The sequence below is a fragment of the Oryctolagus cuniculus genome, chromosome 12 (genome assembly GCF_051225735.1).
Source record: "Oryctolagus cuniculus isolate XC-2025 breed Fujian yellow rabbit chromosome 12, ASM5122573v1, whole genome shotgun sequence".
NCBI lineage: Eukaryota > Metazoa > Chordata > Mammalia > Lagomorpha > Leporidae > Oryctolagus > Oryctolagus cuniculus.
Genome location: NC_142878.1, coordinates 18,162,268 through 18,180,435, shown reverse-complemented (window position 1 = coordinate 18,180,435; position 18,168 = coordinate 18,162,268). Strand labels below are relative to the sequence as shown.

Sequence of the window (18,168 nt, the reverse complement as noted above, 5' to 3'; positions counted from 1 at the left end):
GCTACATTCTGTGCTTAAAAGGGATTTTCTGGGACTGCTGTTGTAGTGTAGAGGGTGAAGCCTGAGACGCTGGCATCCCATATGGGCACTGATTTGTGTCCTGGCTGCTCTACTGATCCAGCTCCCTGCTAATGTGCCTGGGAAAGCGGTGGAAGATGGCCCAAGTGCTTGGGGCCCCGCACACACATGGGAGACCCAGAAGAAGTTCCTGTCTTCAGACTGACCCAGTTGCGGATATTTGGGGAATGGATCAGTGGATGGAAGGTCTCTATCTCTCTCTCTGTCTCTCCACCCCTCTCTGTCCACCCCCCCCCCCATAACTCTGCTTTTCAAATAAATAATAAATCTTTTTTTAAGGTTTATTTTACTTGAAAGAGTTACAGAGAGAGAGGTCTTCCATCCACTTGTTCACTCCCCAGTTGGTTGCAGTGGCTAGAGCTGAGCTGATCTGAAGCCAGGAGCCAGCTTCCTCTGGGTCTCCCATGCTGGTGCAGGGGCCCAAGCACTTGGGCCATCTTCTGCTGCTTTCCCAGGCCATGGCAGAGAGCTGGATCGGAAGTGGAGCAGCCGAGACTAAAACTGGTGCCCATATGGGATGCTGGCACTGCAGGCTGGGGCTTTAACCTTCTGTGCCACAGCATCAACCCCAATAAATGAATCTTAATAATAAAAAGAAGGAATTTGCTTTTAACCCAAAACTGGCAATTGTGTGGTATATGACCCATAAGTTTTGCAAACTTGGATCCCTAGAATGAATTAATAAAAAATTTTTAAAACAATTTTTTCTCAAAATATAATGTTCTTTCCAATGCTTCCTTTTTTTATATTTTTTGTTTTATTTGACAGGTAGAGTTACAGACGGTGAGAAAGAGAGACAGAGAAAGGTCTTCCTTCCGTTGGCTCACTCCCCAAATGGCTGCAATGGCCAGAGCTACGCTGATCCAAAGCCAGGAGCCAGGAGCTTCTTCCTGGTCTCCCATGTGGGTGCAGGGCCCAAGCACTTGGGCCATCCTCCACTGCCTTCCCAGGCCACAGCAGAGAGCTGGACTGGAAGAGGAGAAACTAGGACTATAACTGGCGCCCACATGGGATGCCAGCGCCGCAGGCAGAGATTTAACCAAGTGAGCCATGGCGCCGGTACCCCAATATTTCCTTGTTATTAAATTAGGGGGCTGATGTGGTTGAAAGCAGTTAAGGTAGTCCTTCCTTGGCTGTGGGAGTTTAGAAAGAGCTGAATATGGTAAGGAAATTGCATTCTTTAGAATTCAAGTTCAAGTTTCTTGGCCAATACCCAAGTTGCCAAAGGGTCCGTGGCAGTGGGGGCTGAAGTAGCTGTGAACTACAAGCAAGGCAGGCCAGACAGTGCCTGACTGCAGCAGTGGCCGCTGCGGCCTCGCTGTCCGGTTTTGACAGCTGGGTTACTGTGCCGAACGATGCACTTCTGAGAAACGGAGCTCCTGAGAGAAGCTTTCGCAGTTAGTGGTGCTCCAGGCAGAGCCGTTTTCGCTCGTCACAACTCGGGGGTGTCTTTGGGTGGGAGGAAGCGCTACTGGTATCCGGAGGTTGGAGGCCAGAAACATCCTATATCACCCAACAATTCCCACAGGAGTGCTCTAACCTTAGATACCAACAGGGTTGAGGCTGGCATAAATCGACAATAACTTTTAAGGGAAAAAACATAAGAAAAACTCTAGGTTTCAATAAAAAGACAAGATAGTTCCCTAATGTCTTTCTAATTCTGCCATAGAGGCAAAAGAGGCAGGAAAGAAGCAAATTGGTCACTTGCTGTGAACAGGATTATTTTGTCTGCATGAGAAGAGTGTACTTCCGAGGAAAGATAAAAGTAGATAAAGATTAACCATCTGTTTTTGAAAATCTTTTCACAGGGTTGTTCTGCTTGACTTTTGTACAAGTTTTATTTATTTTCATTTTATTTGAAAGGCAGAGAGACAGAGACAAGAGACAGAGATCTTCCATCTGCTTGTTCACTTTGCAAATGCCTGCAACAGCCGGGGCTGGGCCCGGCTGAAGCCAGGAGCTGGGAGCTCCAAGCTGGATCTGCTTTGTGAAGGCCAGGGACCCAACCACTCGGGCCATCTACTGCCTCCCAGCAGCAGAAAACTGGGACTGAGTGTGGAGCTGGGACTCCGACACAGGCACTCTTTTGGGCGATGTGGGTACCCCAAAAAGCATCTTAAGTGCTGTGCCGAGTGCTTGCCCCGTGTAGGTTTTAAGTGGAGAACACTGGACGGTGCTACAAACGTCTCTCATCCTGGCAGCACTTCCCAGGAGGCAGATGGCTGAGACCAGCCTGCCAGAATATGGGGACAAGCCCTGGGCCGTCCTGACCATGAAGAGGGACAATTTGCTTCCTATTCAATAAAAATATAATTATTATTTCTAATAATTACAAATGCGTAAGTACATATTGGTCCCAGGGGGTAAGGCTGTTGCACAAAGTAGACATTTTTGAGAAAACTTGTGCGACACCGTGGAGTAACAGTGTTAGTTTATATTGTGTGATTGCTTTTTCTTTCCTTTCGCTGGCCTCTTTAGTTCATGTCCAAGTGAGGATCTGTGAAGTAGATTAACTTAAACCCAAGAGAGATAACATTACTATTTGAAACATTCCAAGCAAGCTTGTATGGCTTTGTTTCTTAAACTTCGGTTAATTTACAATAAGAGCTGTTTCCCAATGAGTTGATGGCATATTAATCACGTGTATCAAACAGTGTTCCATGACCGCTTTTAAGTTGCTTCATCATCTTCCCATTGCAGCTTTTGTCTAGAATCCTCCAGGGTTAGTAGGCAGACAATCAGATGCCTGGTAATAGTTACACCTACTCTGGACGCTCCCAGAGAAAATGTTGGTGAGAACATCTGCGGAGAATTCAGCCCTTCACTGCCCACAGGGATTAACCACATGAGAAAACCGTTATGAATCATGTTTTTTCCTCCTTCAGGCACTGTTTGCATCCAAGCCTTACGTGAGCCCTAGTTAAATACATTTCTCTTCCTGAGTATTGTTATTTACATAACTCTCTGGATCTTAAAGTTTAAGCTTAGGAAAGCCAACTTGTAAATATCTCCTTTAAGGTTTTTATCTTTTTGGAGATGAACTTTGACTACACGAGAACTTTGACATTTTGAGAAAAGAAGTCTATTAAATGTCTCCTTTTGCTGTAAAATATAACTAAGCTTGGCTGGCTGCTCTATGATGAATGCTGAATTCTCTCTGGGCAGTCTTAAGTCTGTTTGCGTCTCTGACCCATGGTCAAGAAATGCAAATATATGTGAGCTTGTGTTGGGAAATTGTTCTGTGCCAGTGGAGAAGTGTGTGGAATTGATTTTATATCTGTGTCTCCAGGTGGATGCATCTTTTCTCTTTCCCACCCTCGGGTTCTACTTCCGGTCTTGTTGCTGGCCATTTCTGCCAACTTACTGATCTGATGTTAAGGGAATGCCTAGCTTTGAAAATCTGGCTCCATGGTTGTTTCTAGTTGCAAAAGGACTTGCTCAGTCTTGTTTGGACTTAGACAAACAGTTAAATGTTCTTTTAAAAAAACTTTATTGAAATGGAATTTGTATTTCATAAATGTCCCTACATGAAATGTGCAATTCATGGCTTTTAGTGTATTGACAAAGTTGTGTCTCCATCATGACAATTTTAGCACATTTGATAAGCTTTCTTTTTTTATACCATTTTAAAAAGATTTTATTTATTTATTTGAGAGGCAGAGTTACAGACAGAGAGAAAGGTCTTTCATTTGCTGGTTCACTCCCCAAATGGCAGCAACTGGTGGACCTAAGCAATCCGAAGCCAGGAGCCAGCAGCTCCTTACAGGTCTCCCCTGTGGGTGAGGGATCCAAAGGACTTGGGCCATCTTCTGCTTTCCCAGGTCATAGCAGAGAGCTGGATGGGAAGAGGAGCAGCAGGGACTCGAACCGGTGCCCATATGGGATGCTGGCACCACAGGTGGAGGCTTTACCCACTAAGCCACAGCACCAGTCCCTTGATAAGCTTTCTTAAGATCCACAGTATTTTGCTTCTTTGAGTTATCCTAACAATCCCCAACTGGAAATTTTACAACCTCAATTATCTGAAAGAAAGGAAACAGTTTGTTCTGATCCAGGATATGTATTTTCTAGTTAACCACCAAAGGCCTGTATCTTAATCCCTCATACTGCAATCAAGATTTTATGATTCACACAGTTAGATTCATGTCATTTGGGCAAATCATTTAACCTCAATATTTCTGTCTCCTTATCTATAACATTAGAGAAAGTAAATCGTGACCTCTAAGGTTTCTTAAAGGTCTAAAGTTATGTGAGTCTACAATTTATTTTCCATATGCACGTTGCCTTTTGTTGAAGTGAAGTTCAAGGTCTCCAGCACTTTCCACAAGGAAACAAGTGCCAGTTTATACACGTGGAACAAGATCTCAGCTCCTATTTACTACACAAATTTTAACTTCTTGAACACCTCCACGAACTGAATTCCTTTATCCGTGAAATGTGAAAAGTATTACCGATCTCAAAAGATTCTCATGAGAGTCAGAAGAGATTTCATAAGGTAACTGAAATAGTGCCTGGCACGTAATAGATGCTCAATATATGTTAGTTCCTTCTCTTTGGGAGAGTTATAATAAAACTCTCTTAGATTCTCTGACTTCTTCCCCTCTGTGAGTCATTCATCAGCAAGCAGACATTGGCGTGGCCACTCATTTCAGTAAGAGACGGCCAAATGGGACAAGGTGAAACTCAGCCCACGAGGTCTGTCTTTTGCTGTAGACACAACTTCCTCATTTTTGTCATTAAGAGCTTTCAGCAGCAGAAGCAACTTGGGATTTAACAGGAAAAAGCTATCAGCCAGATTGACTCCTGTCAAAGGCTCCTCGTCCACAAACATTTACAACAAGTGAAGCTTGATAAGTGTGGCCCTGTTCCAAGAATGCATGGCAATGACAGCTTTGTGTCCAACTTTGGGATCTCTCCAGGTTGTTTTTCCATTCTGCATCAGTTTTCCTCCAGGACAGGAGTCCTTGAAGCCGAGTGCCTGTGACGAGGTTTATAGATAGTGACATTGCCCAACTTTAACCAAGGAAAACAGTAACAAAGGAAGACCATTCCTCCTAAGATCGGACTGACTTCCCCCTGCACTAAACACTGAAAAATCCTTGCCTATCGCTAAAGGTGAACTTGCCATTCTTCACGCTGGTCAAACATAGCTCAGGTTGATTTTGTCCGGAGAAAACTTTATTTGTTCAAGCCTGGCTATGCTGATGGAATCTCAGGATTCTGGAACTGAAAGAGCACTCCAAGATGACTGACTCCTTCTTCCTCAACTTGAGATTGAGTGGGGCAGGGAGGCCCCCCCAGGATGTTGGTGTAGTAGGACCCAACCCAGAGTGATATTTGAGGAGCAGCCAAGCTCATTTTCCTTCCAGGGGAGTGAAGAGACAAAACAGCAAAGTCAACCAGAGAGGGTGGGGATGCTTGTGTCTGAGCAGAGCAGGGTCAGGCTGCTTGAAATTCCACGGAGATGAGAAAGCCCAGTGCCTCCACCTTTGAGAAGAGGAGGCTGCTGCCTAGAGAAGTTCGGAACTAACATTAATGTTGGTATTGCTTATCTGGGGCAGAAGGCGTGAGCTCTGGGGTTTCCAGACTTCTCATCTGTCTCCCTTCCCATGATTCATTTAATTTTTGGAATTTCATGTGTGGGACCCACTTACGCTTTTGATTTTTTTTAATTGCAGTGATTATTTCATTGACATTTTTTGGTTATGGTGGGTGCTGTTCAGGATGATGTATATATTGTTTTACAAGATGAAGTTGTGCTTAAACCACATATGTTAGGGACCTACCTGTTCAGAAATGGATTCTTTACATAGCACATTTGTAAGGATGAAGTGATAGTAAATTTGGGAACAAATTGCCATAAATGATTTTACTGTTTTTCATTATCATTTCTCTATGAAATTAAGATTTTTACTTGGTTTTTGACTAATAGAGTTCTGTTAACAGTTCTGGGATCAAGTGTAACTTATTGAAAATTATTAGAAATTTCCTTAGAATAATTTTTATTTACCCGTTTCTTTTAACTTTTAATTAATTTTAACATATTAGGATAACTTTCTTAAACTAATTCAATTATATTTGTTTTATTTTTACCAATTTAGGAGTCTCCATAATAATATTACACTGGTTAACACATCACTTCACAAGATAATTAGTTCAGGAAACTCTGACTAACCATGGACAAAATGAATGCATTTTTTTTTTTATCGTATTCCTCTGGAAACTTTGTGAAAACAAGAGGGACTTTGGGGCTTAAAAGAGAGATTAAACCCAAAGAACAAAGATTACCGGCGAGGCGACACGAGGGATGGCCACACACTTGGAAGACAGAAGTGGGTGACTGAGCAGGAACTGACCTGGCAGAGTGGAACACTGAATCCAATGTGAGCAGAGGAGGGCCTCACCCCCAAAAGGCACCCCAGTGTGTGCTGCAGAACCCCAGCAGAATCTGTTATATTTGGAGACAAGAGTGATGGGGGTTGGGAGCTGAAGACAGAAACCAGATTGGTTGAATCTCAAGCAGCTGCAGACTCGATACCATTTGGTCCTTAAGAACTGCTGAGTTTCCTCTCTCCTTTTGTTTACAAAGATTCACCACATTTTACACAGGGCCACGGCTCCACACGCAAATTGAATTGGCAAAGAATTGGATTTAAAAATGCTTATTTTGGAATTAGTGGAACTGAGCAGACATCTGAGTGTCTACTGTGCTGAGTGCATTCAAGGGTGACTCAGCCAAAACCTGCTTCCCTCCGGGTCTCAGAGTCTAGCTGGGGAGACAGACGGCCCAGCTCGCTGTACACAGCACAGAAGGTGCCTCAGGCCTGTGTGAGAGGAGTGAACAGGAGAAGGAGCCCACGCTCGGGTCTGGAGGGGGCGGGGAGTGGGGCACCTGGAAGACCTCCGTGAGAAGGGGGCTCTTAACTGGGTCATGAACAATAAGTAGGCTGCGACTGGGGAGGGAGAAGCTTCCTGGGAGCCAAGGCTCATGGACCTCCAGGAGTGTTCTTGGGAGTATTGGGCTGTCGGAGTGTGGTAATGCAAGATCTCCTACAGAAAGAGCAAGTGCGTCAGGCTTATACTGTGAAATAGGTAGAGAAATGTATGGCCCTGGGTTGGGAAATGAGAAAATGGCTTGGCTTTGCACTTACTTGCCTCTAGTTCTTTGGCTCCGCCTTCACCCGAGGGTGGCGCTCCAGAGAACAGTCAGGCTTCACATGTTTGTGGCAGGTGAGTTGTTGCTGCTGGCCTTCAGCCAGGGGTACCCCGAGGGGAGCAGGCTGGTAGTCATGGATAAATTCCTCTGAGGGTGTCAGCCCCTGGAGGTCCAGGTCGTCCTTTGAGGGCCACTCCGTGGGTTGCACTTGCAGATATCCTGAAATCCTGTGGGGAGGAAGCTTGGGACGCACAGAGCTTCACAGGGCTTAGAGGGAGGAACCTGTAAATCAGACTGACCCTAACTCTCCATGCTCTCCCGCCCAATGCCGCAGAGAAGAGAAACAAGGAGACAGGGACTGAGGGAGCGCCATCATCTGCCGTGGTGGCTCCTGCAAGGCGAGGCCCGTCATGAACATAGCTTGCCATCTCTTGCGCCCACGTTGGCAACCTGCCACGCTGCAATGCATGGAACTGAGTTTCCCCTTCCAGTTGGTAGAAGTTAGTGATATTCTTACCTGTTCATTAACTTAGCCACTCTACAGTACTTAACTAATTCAACAAATCATTGTTGAATAGTTTCTCTATGCCAGGCATCGTTATTTGAGTTTCTTACCTCTTGCAAATCACATCTGCCTTTCATGGTCCCATGGGGTTTGCCATGATGAGCCTTTTCCTGAATTGTCTTGCCTAAAGTCCCTCATTCCCCAGTCCTGGACAACCTAGACTCAAGTCACCACATTGTGTTTGCCCGATTTTATGATCCAAAACTTATATTTGACGATTAAATGCTCAATTTTATTGGCTATTTATAATGATTTATGTTCTACTTATTTACCTAACCATTTGGAGTTACAAGAGTTGTTTTATAAGCATCATAACTTACTGGTTTGGATTAAGTATCCATTTCTAAAAGTTCCTAGCATTTGCTACAAATCCAAAACTTAACAAGCACAAAGTTTATTTTGAAATCACAGCAGTGAAATTGTATGGTCTTCAATGTTCACAAGGGAACAGACTTTCCCTGCATTCTGCACCACAATTTATTATTGTTTAAATCAATGCACGACTCTTTGCATACCAGCCTGTACTTTGGGTCATACGGACTTAACCTCAGAACAGAATCACTTTGTTCAATGAAAAACAGGGCGCCTCCAGTCCTCTGGACTCCTTTCCATGTATTCCGTAAGAAAAAAGTTTATTTGACTGCTTGATAACCTCAAGCATAATTCCTCATAGAAATAAACCTGACAGAGGTCCTGCCCGCCCTCCCACAGAGGGGACCTTAAGGTCAGCTCCAACATTAGCTCCTGCAAAGCAGGTAGACAGTGCTCTGAAAGTCGGTAGTCAGGAGGGTGGACCCAAACGCTCAACAGCAGAGCAGAAACAACGTTTCTCGAATTTGTGCCAAGTCCTTTATGTACATTCTCTATTTTATCCTTTGCAGCAGGTCCCTAATGTTTTCATGATATGTGGCTACTGAAGACATTGTCTTGAATTATGGAAATGACTCCAGGTTTAATTTTCCCAGAAGGGAGGTAGTTGGTATGTCTGCAGTTTACTGACCCCCTTTAAAAAGCGCTCACCCAACAGCCCTAGTGTTTCATGTCATCTTAGAGATTTGAACCTACCCTGTATAATCTTGCTTGGTTCAGGGTGTCTGAGATACTTGCAAGAAATGATTTGATTTAAATATTGAAAATTTGCAGCTTGGCAGGGCCAGAGTTCTGAACGTCTACTTTTTTTTTTTCAGATCTAGTTACCTCCATGTCTGAGAAGTCGAGAAGGAACAGTATTCTGTAGAATCGCTTTCAAGTCATGGATTCCTCCCTGCGGGTCCCTCCTCCCTGGCCTGGTCCCTTCAGTCCCTGTCTGTGCCTCTGCCCATCATTCAGGGTCTATGTGTAGCATGCATCCCAGCATTCAGTTTGCTCTTTATAGCGACTTTTATCTGAGAAGAGCGACCCCTCCATGACTGAGTTTTCTGAGGACGTCTCCCCCCTCACTCTCACCAATGCAGTCCCGGTGAAACTGCCATGGTCTATGATGTACAGGCACTGTGGCCCCTGTGACCGCAGCTCGTTGGCCAAGAACTGGAATTAAGTCTGGGCCAATCAGAGTCTCCTCAGGCAGTTTTCTTTTTCTTTTCTTTTTTTGACAGGCAGAGTGGACCGTGAGAGAGAGAGACAGAGAGAAAGGTCTTCCTTTTTTTGCAGTTGGTTCACCCTCCAATGGCTGCTGCGGCCGGTGCGCTGTGGCCGGTGCACCGCGCTGATCTGATGGCAGGAGCCAGGTGCTTCTCCTGGTCTCCCATGGGGTGCAGGGCCCAAGGACTTGGGCCATCCTCCCCTGCACTCCCTGGCCACAGCAGAGAGCTGGCCTGGAAGAGGGGCAACCGGGACAGAATCCGGCGCCCCGACCGGGACTAGAACCCGGGGTACGGGTGCCGCAAGGCGGAGGATTAGCCTAGTGAGCCGCGGAACTGACCTAGGCAGTTTTCCAACTGGTGTGAAGAGGAGTCAGTCCCTCTTTGGTGCGGCTGTGGTGGTACAGGTCCTGAGAGCCCTGGCAGCTGCAGCCTTTGCAGGGAGAGAAGCAGAAACAAGAACTGGAGCAGTGCGTTGTGTGGCTGGTTCCCAGTACTCCCTCGCCTTTCTTTCAGATTGGTCCTTCACCATTTCTTGGATTTTCTGAACCAATACATCGCTCCCTTCAATGCTTCTAGTGCAAATAGAATCTCTATCCCTTTACAACACCAAAAGCTCTGTCTGATACCCTGTACCCCACTCCTGCCTCCTGTGTTTGACAGGGACCCACCTTGTGATTCTTTTCTGTGCCCCAAACATCAGCTCTCGGATTTGGTTACACAGCCAGTTCATCGTGGTCTATAGGAAACACGGATGAGTTGCTACTGACTTGACCCGGGGGAACCTTCCCTGCTTGTTACTCGATCACTTGTTGATGCTAAGGTGGGGATTTTCAGGTCTGGGAGAGGATTATGAAGAGAACTGGTGGTATGCCTCAAATCATGGGGCACTGTCACGCATGAATACCTTCTGCTCTTGGAATAAGGGAGATCTCAGCATTTTTCAAGTGCTGAAGATACGTGAACCTGAAGGAATGACTGCGATTATAGTTGTGCTGCATTGTGCAGTTTATAACAGTATGTTTTCTTGACAATATTTGAGTCAGACTCAATAAGGAATTTTATCTACTGACTTTCAATTGTGCTTACCAGCAGGATTGGTATTTTATCTGAATATTGTAACTTCAGGTTGATCTAACTTTCTGGGAACAAAAACATTCATACTTCAGACGAGATCGGGCGCGTTCAGGGTGGTATGGCCGTAGACAGAAACATTCATACTTCAAATAGGACATGGAAGAGAGAAAATGCAGAAACTGAAAAGGACAAAAAGAATGGAGAAGGAATGCAACACACATGGGAAAATGAGCAAAGCAGCACCAGGCAAGGATTTGAGCAGGGAATGAGGTAGAAAGATCAGGAAAATCAAAAAGAAATGAAAACAGGGAGTTTGAATCCTCTCCCTCTCTGTTAGAAGAAACGGAGCAGTGCTTACGCTTTCAGAAGAGAAAAAAAGTCAAAAGTAAAAGCAAAATTCTAACCCACGATTTCCTGTCCAGCTGGAAGGAGTTTTTAGCTGAGGATGGACGCCAGCAGTATTAGCCTCGTAACATTTCCCACTGGCTTGCAATCCAGGTTGGTTCTAATTTCGTTCTGGGTATGAAGTCCTGAGCCAAAGTAAGTTCTGTCCGGTTTCACCTGGATCCTTTGGTTTGGATAGGTGCTGGGAACAGTTTGACATCCTGAGTGTCATTCCCTGAGCTCTCTTGGTGAGAACGATTTGAAGACAGGGATCCATGTAGCATTCCAGCAAACTTTCTCCTTGACTTAGAACTCCAGGCGTGCGTCCACCCACCACCTTTTGTAAACGCAGCCCCTAATTTAGGTTCTGGACTGAGTGAGCTGAGCACTATAGCTACAGGATGCTGTATCTGTCTTGTGGTCTCATTTTTCCCCTTTGTTTTCCTTTCCTTGCCATCAAGTGTTAAATAGATGAGCTATTTTCTTGCATTTTCATTAACGGATGCCTCTATTAGCTTGTAAAACACAAAGAATCAGCTGATTCATCTAGAAAACAGCTTCATGCTTCCTACACTCTGCGGATTCAGCAAAAATACAATTTAATCCTATCATCTCCCAGACAAAGTCTGTCTTTCAGTTCTTTCTTGAAGGAAGAACATTAATAACAGCATGTTTCAGTGGTTTCAGGGTGGTTAGGAGCAAGAATGTTACAAGCCATAGAATATACAAAGCCTTTGCCAGCCAATATGTTTGATAGATGGTAAATGTGTTTGTAAAATAAATCCACTCTTGGGCAGAGACCCATTATCGACAGCTGCAAAGCTTAGGGAAGATATCCTGCAGGGGTGTCCTTCACAAGCACAAAAACACATAAATAAATGCCAGGGTGGTTTCAGATGGATCCTGTCACCACTAAAAGTTCACTTTTTCTAGATAAAATGTTACCACAAGAGTTCATTGCTGCGGAATGACCTTCGCCATGGTATTTATATGCTACAATGTCCGATAAAGCCTTTTTGTCAATATGGTGCTTTACGGAACTGGAAATCCAAGGGAGCCAGGATTGTGGGGAGGAAATGTTTGTTTGCTGTTGTGACTGAGCAGTGTGAAGATCCCAACTGCTAAAAACAGCTGCATCGTAAATAACCCATGGGGAACAGATGCAACGTGTGTGTGTGTGTGTGGGTAAGGGGGTGCAGGCTACAGGATGAGTTTATTAATGGAATGGTTAATCACATAAGACCTTCTATAAATATTGAAAGATTCTAAATTTGCTGGCATGCATTTTATTAGAAACCCGAGTTGGAGAGTTACGCTCTACACTTAATGGTGATGCAATGGCCAGTCTTCATAGATTCTATATTTTAATGAACCTTTCCATTTTGTAGTCTTCCAGGTCAGCAACTTGAGCACAAAATCTTCTCTTTCTCTTGCATTCCCAATATCCTGTAATCAGGCCCATAAATTCTAGGTTTCTCCTGAGTCCAGACCATGTGCTACTCCCCACGGCCAATTCCCTTGGCTCAGGTTATGTAAGAAATCTTTGAGATTCTACTCCATTCTCCTTACTCTCATCTCACCCATCCAGCTCACCTTCCATACTGCTCAAGGGGTGACACACAGTTTTTAAACTTTCATGTGTGTGGGATGATGTGTGACATTTGTCTTTCTGTGTCTGGTTTGTTTCACTTAATCTCCAGTTCCATTCACTTTGCTGCAAATGTCAGGCTTCCATTCTTTTTTATGGCTGAATAGTATTTCATGATGTACACGTAGCACATTTTATCCATTCATCAGTCCACAGACACTGAGGTTGACTCCATATCTTGGGTGTTGTGAGTACACATAAGGGTTCAGGTATCTTTTCCTATGCTAGTTTCATTTCCTTTGAATGTATACCCAGAAGTGTGATGGCTGGGTCACAGAATAGGTCTAGCTCTAGTTTTTTTTTTTTTCTTTAAGATTTATTTTGTTGATTTGAAAGACAGAGTTATACAGAGAGAGAAATCTTCCATCCCTGGTTCATTCCCCAAATAGCTGCAATGGCCAAGGTGGGGGCCAGATGGAAGCCAGGAGCCAGGAGCTCCTTCTGGGTCTCCCACATGGGTGCAGGGGCCCAGGGACTTGGGCCCTCTTATGCTGCGTGCTGAGGCACATTAGCAGGGATCTGGATCAGAAGTGGAACAGCTAGCACTCAAACCAGTGCCCATATAGGGTGCCTGCATGACAGGTAGCAGCTCTACCTGCTGTACCACAACACCAGTCCCTTTCTAAGTTTTTTTTTTTTTAGAGAACTTCCATACTGTTCTCCACAATGGCTGTACTAATTGCATTCTCACTGGTAGTGTATAAGAGTTCCCTTTTTTCACCATTCCTGTCAACATTTGTTATTGTCTGTATTTTTGATAATAACCATCCTAACTGGGTTGCATTGATCTTTACTGTGATTTTGATTTGCATTTCCCTGATATTGAGCATTGTTTCATGTATTTGTTGGTCATTTTTGAAAAAAAGAAATACCTGTGCAGATTCTCTGCCCATTTCTTAATTTGTTTTTACTTTTGTTGTTGTTGAGTTTTGAGTTCCATATATATTCTAGATATTGGTGCTTTATTTGCAAATATTTTCTCTCATTCTGTTATTTATCTCATCTCCTCACTTTGTCAATTATTTCCTGTGCTGTGCAGAAGATTTTTAGCTTGATAGAATCCCATTTGTATAGCTTTGTTTTTGTTCCTTGTACATTTGGATCGTATCCAAAAAGCCACTGCCTAAATCAATGTCTTGAATTATTTCCTCTATGTTTTTTTTTCCAGCAGCTTCATAGTTTCAGGTATTACATTAATGGTATCATCCATTTTGAGTTGATTTTTTTTATGCCAGTACCACACTGTTTTGGTTTCAATAGCTCTGTAGTGTGTCTTGAAATCTGGTCTGATGATGGCTCCAGCTTTGCTCTTTTGCTCAAGTATCACTTTGGATACTTAGGGTATTTGTGTTTCCATATTAATTTTAGTATAGTTTTGTTCTAGATCTATGAAGAATATCTTTGGCATTTAAAAACACTTTTATTTATTTATTTGGAAGGGAGAGGAGGAGAGAATCCCCATTTTCTGATTCATTTTTTTATGTAAAGGTAGCTATTGTTATTTGCAATTCTTTTTTCTAAAGATTTATTTAATTTTTTTGAGGGGCTGAATTAGAGAGGGAGAGAGAGAGAGAGAAAGAGAGAGAGGGAGAGACAGAGAGGTCTTCTATCTGGTGATTTACTCCCTAAATGGGTGGAGCTGGGCCTATCTAAAGCCAGGAACCAGGAGCTTCTTCTGTGTCTCCCATGTGGGTTCAGGGGCCCAAGTATTTGGGCCATCTTCCACCTTTGCCAGGCCATTAGCAGGGAGCTGAATGGCAAGTGGAGCAGCCGGGACTTGAACTGGCACCCATATGGGGTGCTGCCACTGTGGTATCAGCTTATCCTACTACGCCACAGTGCCAGCCCCTCTGATTCACTCTTAAGTTGCCTGTAATAGCTGAAGTTGGGTCAGGCAGGACTTGGGAACTGGGAATTCAACCCATGTCTCTCACCTGGGTAAGAGGGACCCAAATACTCAAAGTATCACCTGCTTCCCAAGTGCATATTATCAGAGTTAAAATTGGGAATGGAGCTGGCACTTAAACATAGGCACTCTGATATGGGATGCAATAGCCCACCTGGCACTTTAACTGCTACACCAAAAGCCTGGTCTTCTTTGCTGCTTATTTGGGAATTGTGTTGCATTTGTACGTCACTAAGAGTAGAATGGACAAGTTGCAACATTAATTCCTCCAGTCCACACGTATGGAAGATGTTTCCATTTTTTGTGTGCATGTGTTAATTTCTTTCAGTAGTGTTTTGTAAAAGTTTCAGATTGAGGGAGCATTTTGGATTTGGATTTTAAAATTATGACTGCTTAATCTGTAACTACTATCCTATTGCTACTTCTGTGAGACTCGCTTTTTTAGATTCCACAAATGAGAGAGATAATATGGTATTTGTCTTTCTGTGCTTGGTATTTGTCTTTGTGTGCTCTTGATAGAGTGTTCTCCAGGTTCATCCATCTTGTCTTTCATATATGTATTTTTCTTCATCCACTTATCCATTGTTGAAATACATATAAAAAGGGGGCTGGCGCTGTGGCACAGCAGGTTAAAGCCCTGGCCTGAAGTGCCGGCATCCTATATGGGTGCTGGTTCTAGTCATGGCTGCTCCTCTTCCGATCCAGCTCTCTGCTGTGGCCTGGGAAATCAGTAGAAGACGACCCAAGTGCTTAGGTCCCTGCACCCACGTGAGAGACCCAGAAGAAGCTCCTGGCTCTTGGCTTCGGATAGGCCCAGCTCTGGCTGTTGTGGCCAATTGGGGAGTGAACCAGTGGATGGAAGACCTCTCTCTCTGTCTCTACCTCTCTCTAAAACTCTATCTTTCAAATAAATAAAATAAATCTTTTAAAAAAAGAAATACATATAAAGAAGATAAATATACCTTTTATTTATCCATTCATCCATTGATGAGCACATTGGTTGACTCCATATCTTTGCTATTGTGAATAGTTCTCCAATAAATATGGGAATGCAGACATCTCTTCAATGTAATGAATCCATATTCTTTGGATATTTATCTATGGTAGTTGTATTTGTAAGTTTTTGAGAACTCTCCATACTGTTTACTAATTTACATACTACTATCTAATTTCCATTCCCATCAACAGTGTGCAGGGGTTCCTTTTTTTTTTTTTTAAGATTTTATTTATTTGACAGAGTTGCAGACAGTGAGAGAGACAGAGAGAAAGGTCTTCCTCCCATTGGTTCACCCCCCAAATGGCCGCTATGGCCGGCACTGCGCTGATCCGAAGCCAGGAGCCAGGTGCTTCCTCCTGGTCTCCCATGCAGGTGCAGGGGCCCAAGCACTTGGGCCATCCTCCACTGCCATTCCAGCCACAGCAGAGAGCTTGACTGGAAGAAGAGCAACTGGGACTAGAACCCGGCGCCCATATGGGATGCCAGCACCACAGGTGGAGGATTAGCCAAGTGAGCCACGGCGCTGGCCCCAGGGGGTTCCCTTTTCTCTACACCTCTGCCTAAGAAGCACTTCTTGACCACCCCTGCACAGCTGTGGAAATGCAATGTTTATTAACTTTGCCATTCAACACCTGTACAATGTTCTTGGAGACGCAGCTTTATTTAATGGCACCTTTCCCTCCATTCTCAATCTTTGACTTCATCCTGTACCTGCGAGAGTGGAGCATGTAATTAGTTTAGGCTGAGTCCATCTGTGGACTCCATTTCTAGACAGTAACCTCTGGACATGTAACCAAAAGTAGACCAGTGGAAGACAAAAGAAATCCGATTTTGATACTGCTCTTTGAACATTTTCTTCCTGTTGGTTGGGGGTTGTGAAACCATGAGCTTGAGCTTGAATTTGTCCTTTCAGAGGCATAGACTGGAGTTAATTCAGAAAGAAAACTGCTATAACGAGGAGCCCAGAAATATTGTAACTGAGCCAAATTCCTCCAACAGGCAAGATCCATTGTGGATTTTTCAGTTTTGTGAACCCATAAACTACCCTTTTTCTTCTTTTTTGCTTATACATCTTGGGTTGGGTTTTTAGCTACTTGTAACCAAAAGAATCCCTGCTCTGTATCAATTATTTCCTCTGTGCCATAGCATATTTCACATCCTTTTATTTTGCCCTTGCCCTACTGTTGCCTGACATTTGGTGTTTGGCTAAGGAGGAGAATCTAGGGTTCTTCTGTCTAAGGGAGGCAGGCATAGAAGTCAACTAGCAGGGTCTTCCCTCAGTGGAAATGTTGAGTTATATTAGGTGTCTGTTACAGAATGTGTGTGCCTGAAAGAAGGAAAAAATGGAGAGAACAAAACTGGAAGAAAGAAGGGCAAGGAGAGGTGATTTCCATACTAAATGAGAGGCTATGGAGTTATCTCTGGCTGTTTGCCTTTACTCAGATACAGAGAAAGAGCAGGACTGCACTGGGAAGGGAAGTAGACAGGAGAGACAGGAGGAGGTTCCTACATAAGCCACTCACATTCACAAGGAGAGTCCTTGACTTTAGAATTTGAGAGTGAAATCGGGCAAGGTAATTTCCAACGGTGGTAACCTGGAAAATAGGGACTGGCTTAATATTTTTTTTTAAGATTTATTTTATTTATTTGAAAGACAGAGTTACAGAGAGAGGTAGAGACAGAGAGAGAGGTCTTCCATCCACTGGTTCACTCCCCAGATGGCTGCAATGGCTGGAGCTGGGCCTATCCAAAGCCAGGAGCCAGGAGCTTCTTCTGGGTCTCCCACATGGGTGCAGGGGCCCAAGGACATGGGCCATCTTCTACTGCTTTCCCAGGCTACAGCAGAGAGCTGGATCGGAAGAGGAGCAGCCATGACTAGAACCGGCACCCATACGGGATGCTGGCACTTCAGGCCAGGGCTTTCACCCGCTGTGCCACAGCGCCGGCCTCCTGACTTAATATTTTGGTTGGAAGACAGCTTAGTGATCACAACGATGTTCAGCTGGGCCCTGATGGATTTGCTCCTGATGCCCCCAGGAGCACTGCTTGATAAAGTCTTATTACTTCTTGGACTAAGCCTAGGTTTTTCTTGTTGGGGGAATTACAAGTTTGGATATATTCTCACCAGATCATGTGGTGGATACTAGAATAACACATTTAGAAGAAGTGTGTTATCTCAACATTCTCTTGGATTAGAGACAATGACTGTTCGATTTCAGTGTGAAAATGTCCACTTAATTGTCCTTATTCTTGAAGGGCGAAGCACTATAGGCAATAATTAAGACTCCAGGGCAGCTAGTCAAATGCCCACATGGAATCTAGAGACAGTTTGAACTCACTGCTTCTAGTGTTCAACCTGAGAGTGATGTTCCTTTTCCTTTCAGTTCTCTAGGGTGGTAGACATTGGACAAGTCCGCTTGTCCCTGAACTCTGCCCATGCTGCTGGGGCCTTCATCTTAAATTTTGGGACACATCATGTGGTCAACCTCATGGACAACTAAGAGGCTTTGACGCCTCCCTCTTACAGCCTCTTTGCTATCCAGTTTCCCAGGGCTCTGCTGCTCTGTTCTTCCCTTTCTGCCTCTACTTTCCGGCTCATTTGGTTTCTAGCCCTCGGGAAAGTTGACTGTCCTTCTCTGCTAGTGGGAGGAGTTGGAGTGAGATGGGGCTGTTAGATTCTAAATGGAGAGGAGGGGAGGGATGGAAAATATCCTCTTTGAAGATAATCTTAAGGTAGATTTATGTAATTGGGTTACAAATACTATTTTTTTAAACTC

The 18,168-nt window shown here is 44.2% G+C and overlaps 1 long non-coding RNA gene across 6 annotated transcripts in view; it reads left to right on the top strand.

Moving 5' to 3' along the window:
- The window catches only part of LOC149122958 (uncharacterized), a 106,023-nt gene that overhangs the window by 20,681 nt on the left and 67,174 nt on the right, over window positions 1–18,168 (top strand). The gene's annotated exons all lie outside the window — the stretch shown is intronic.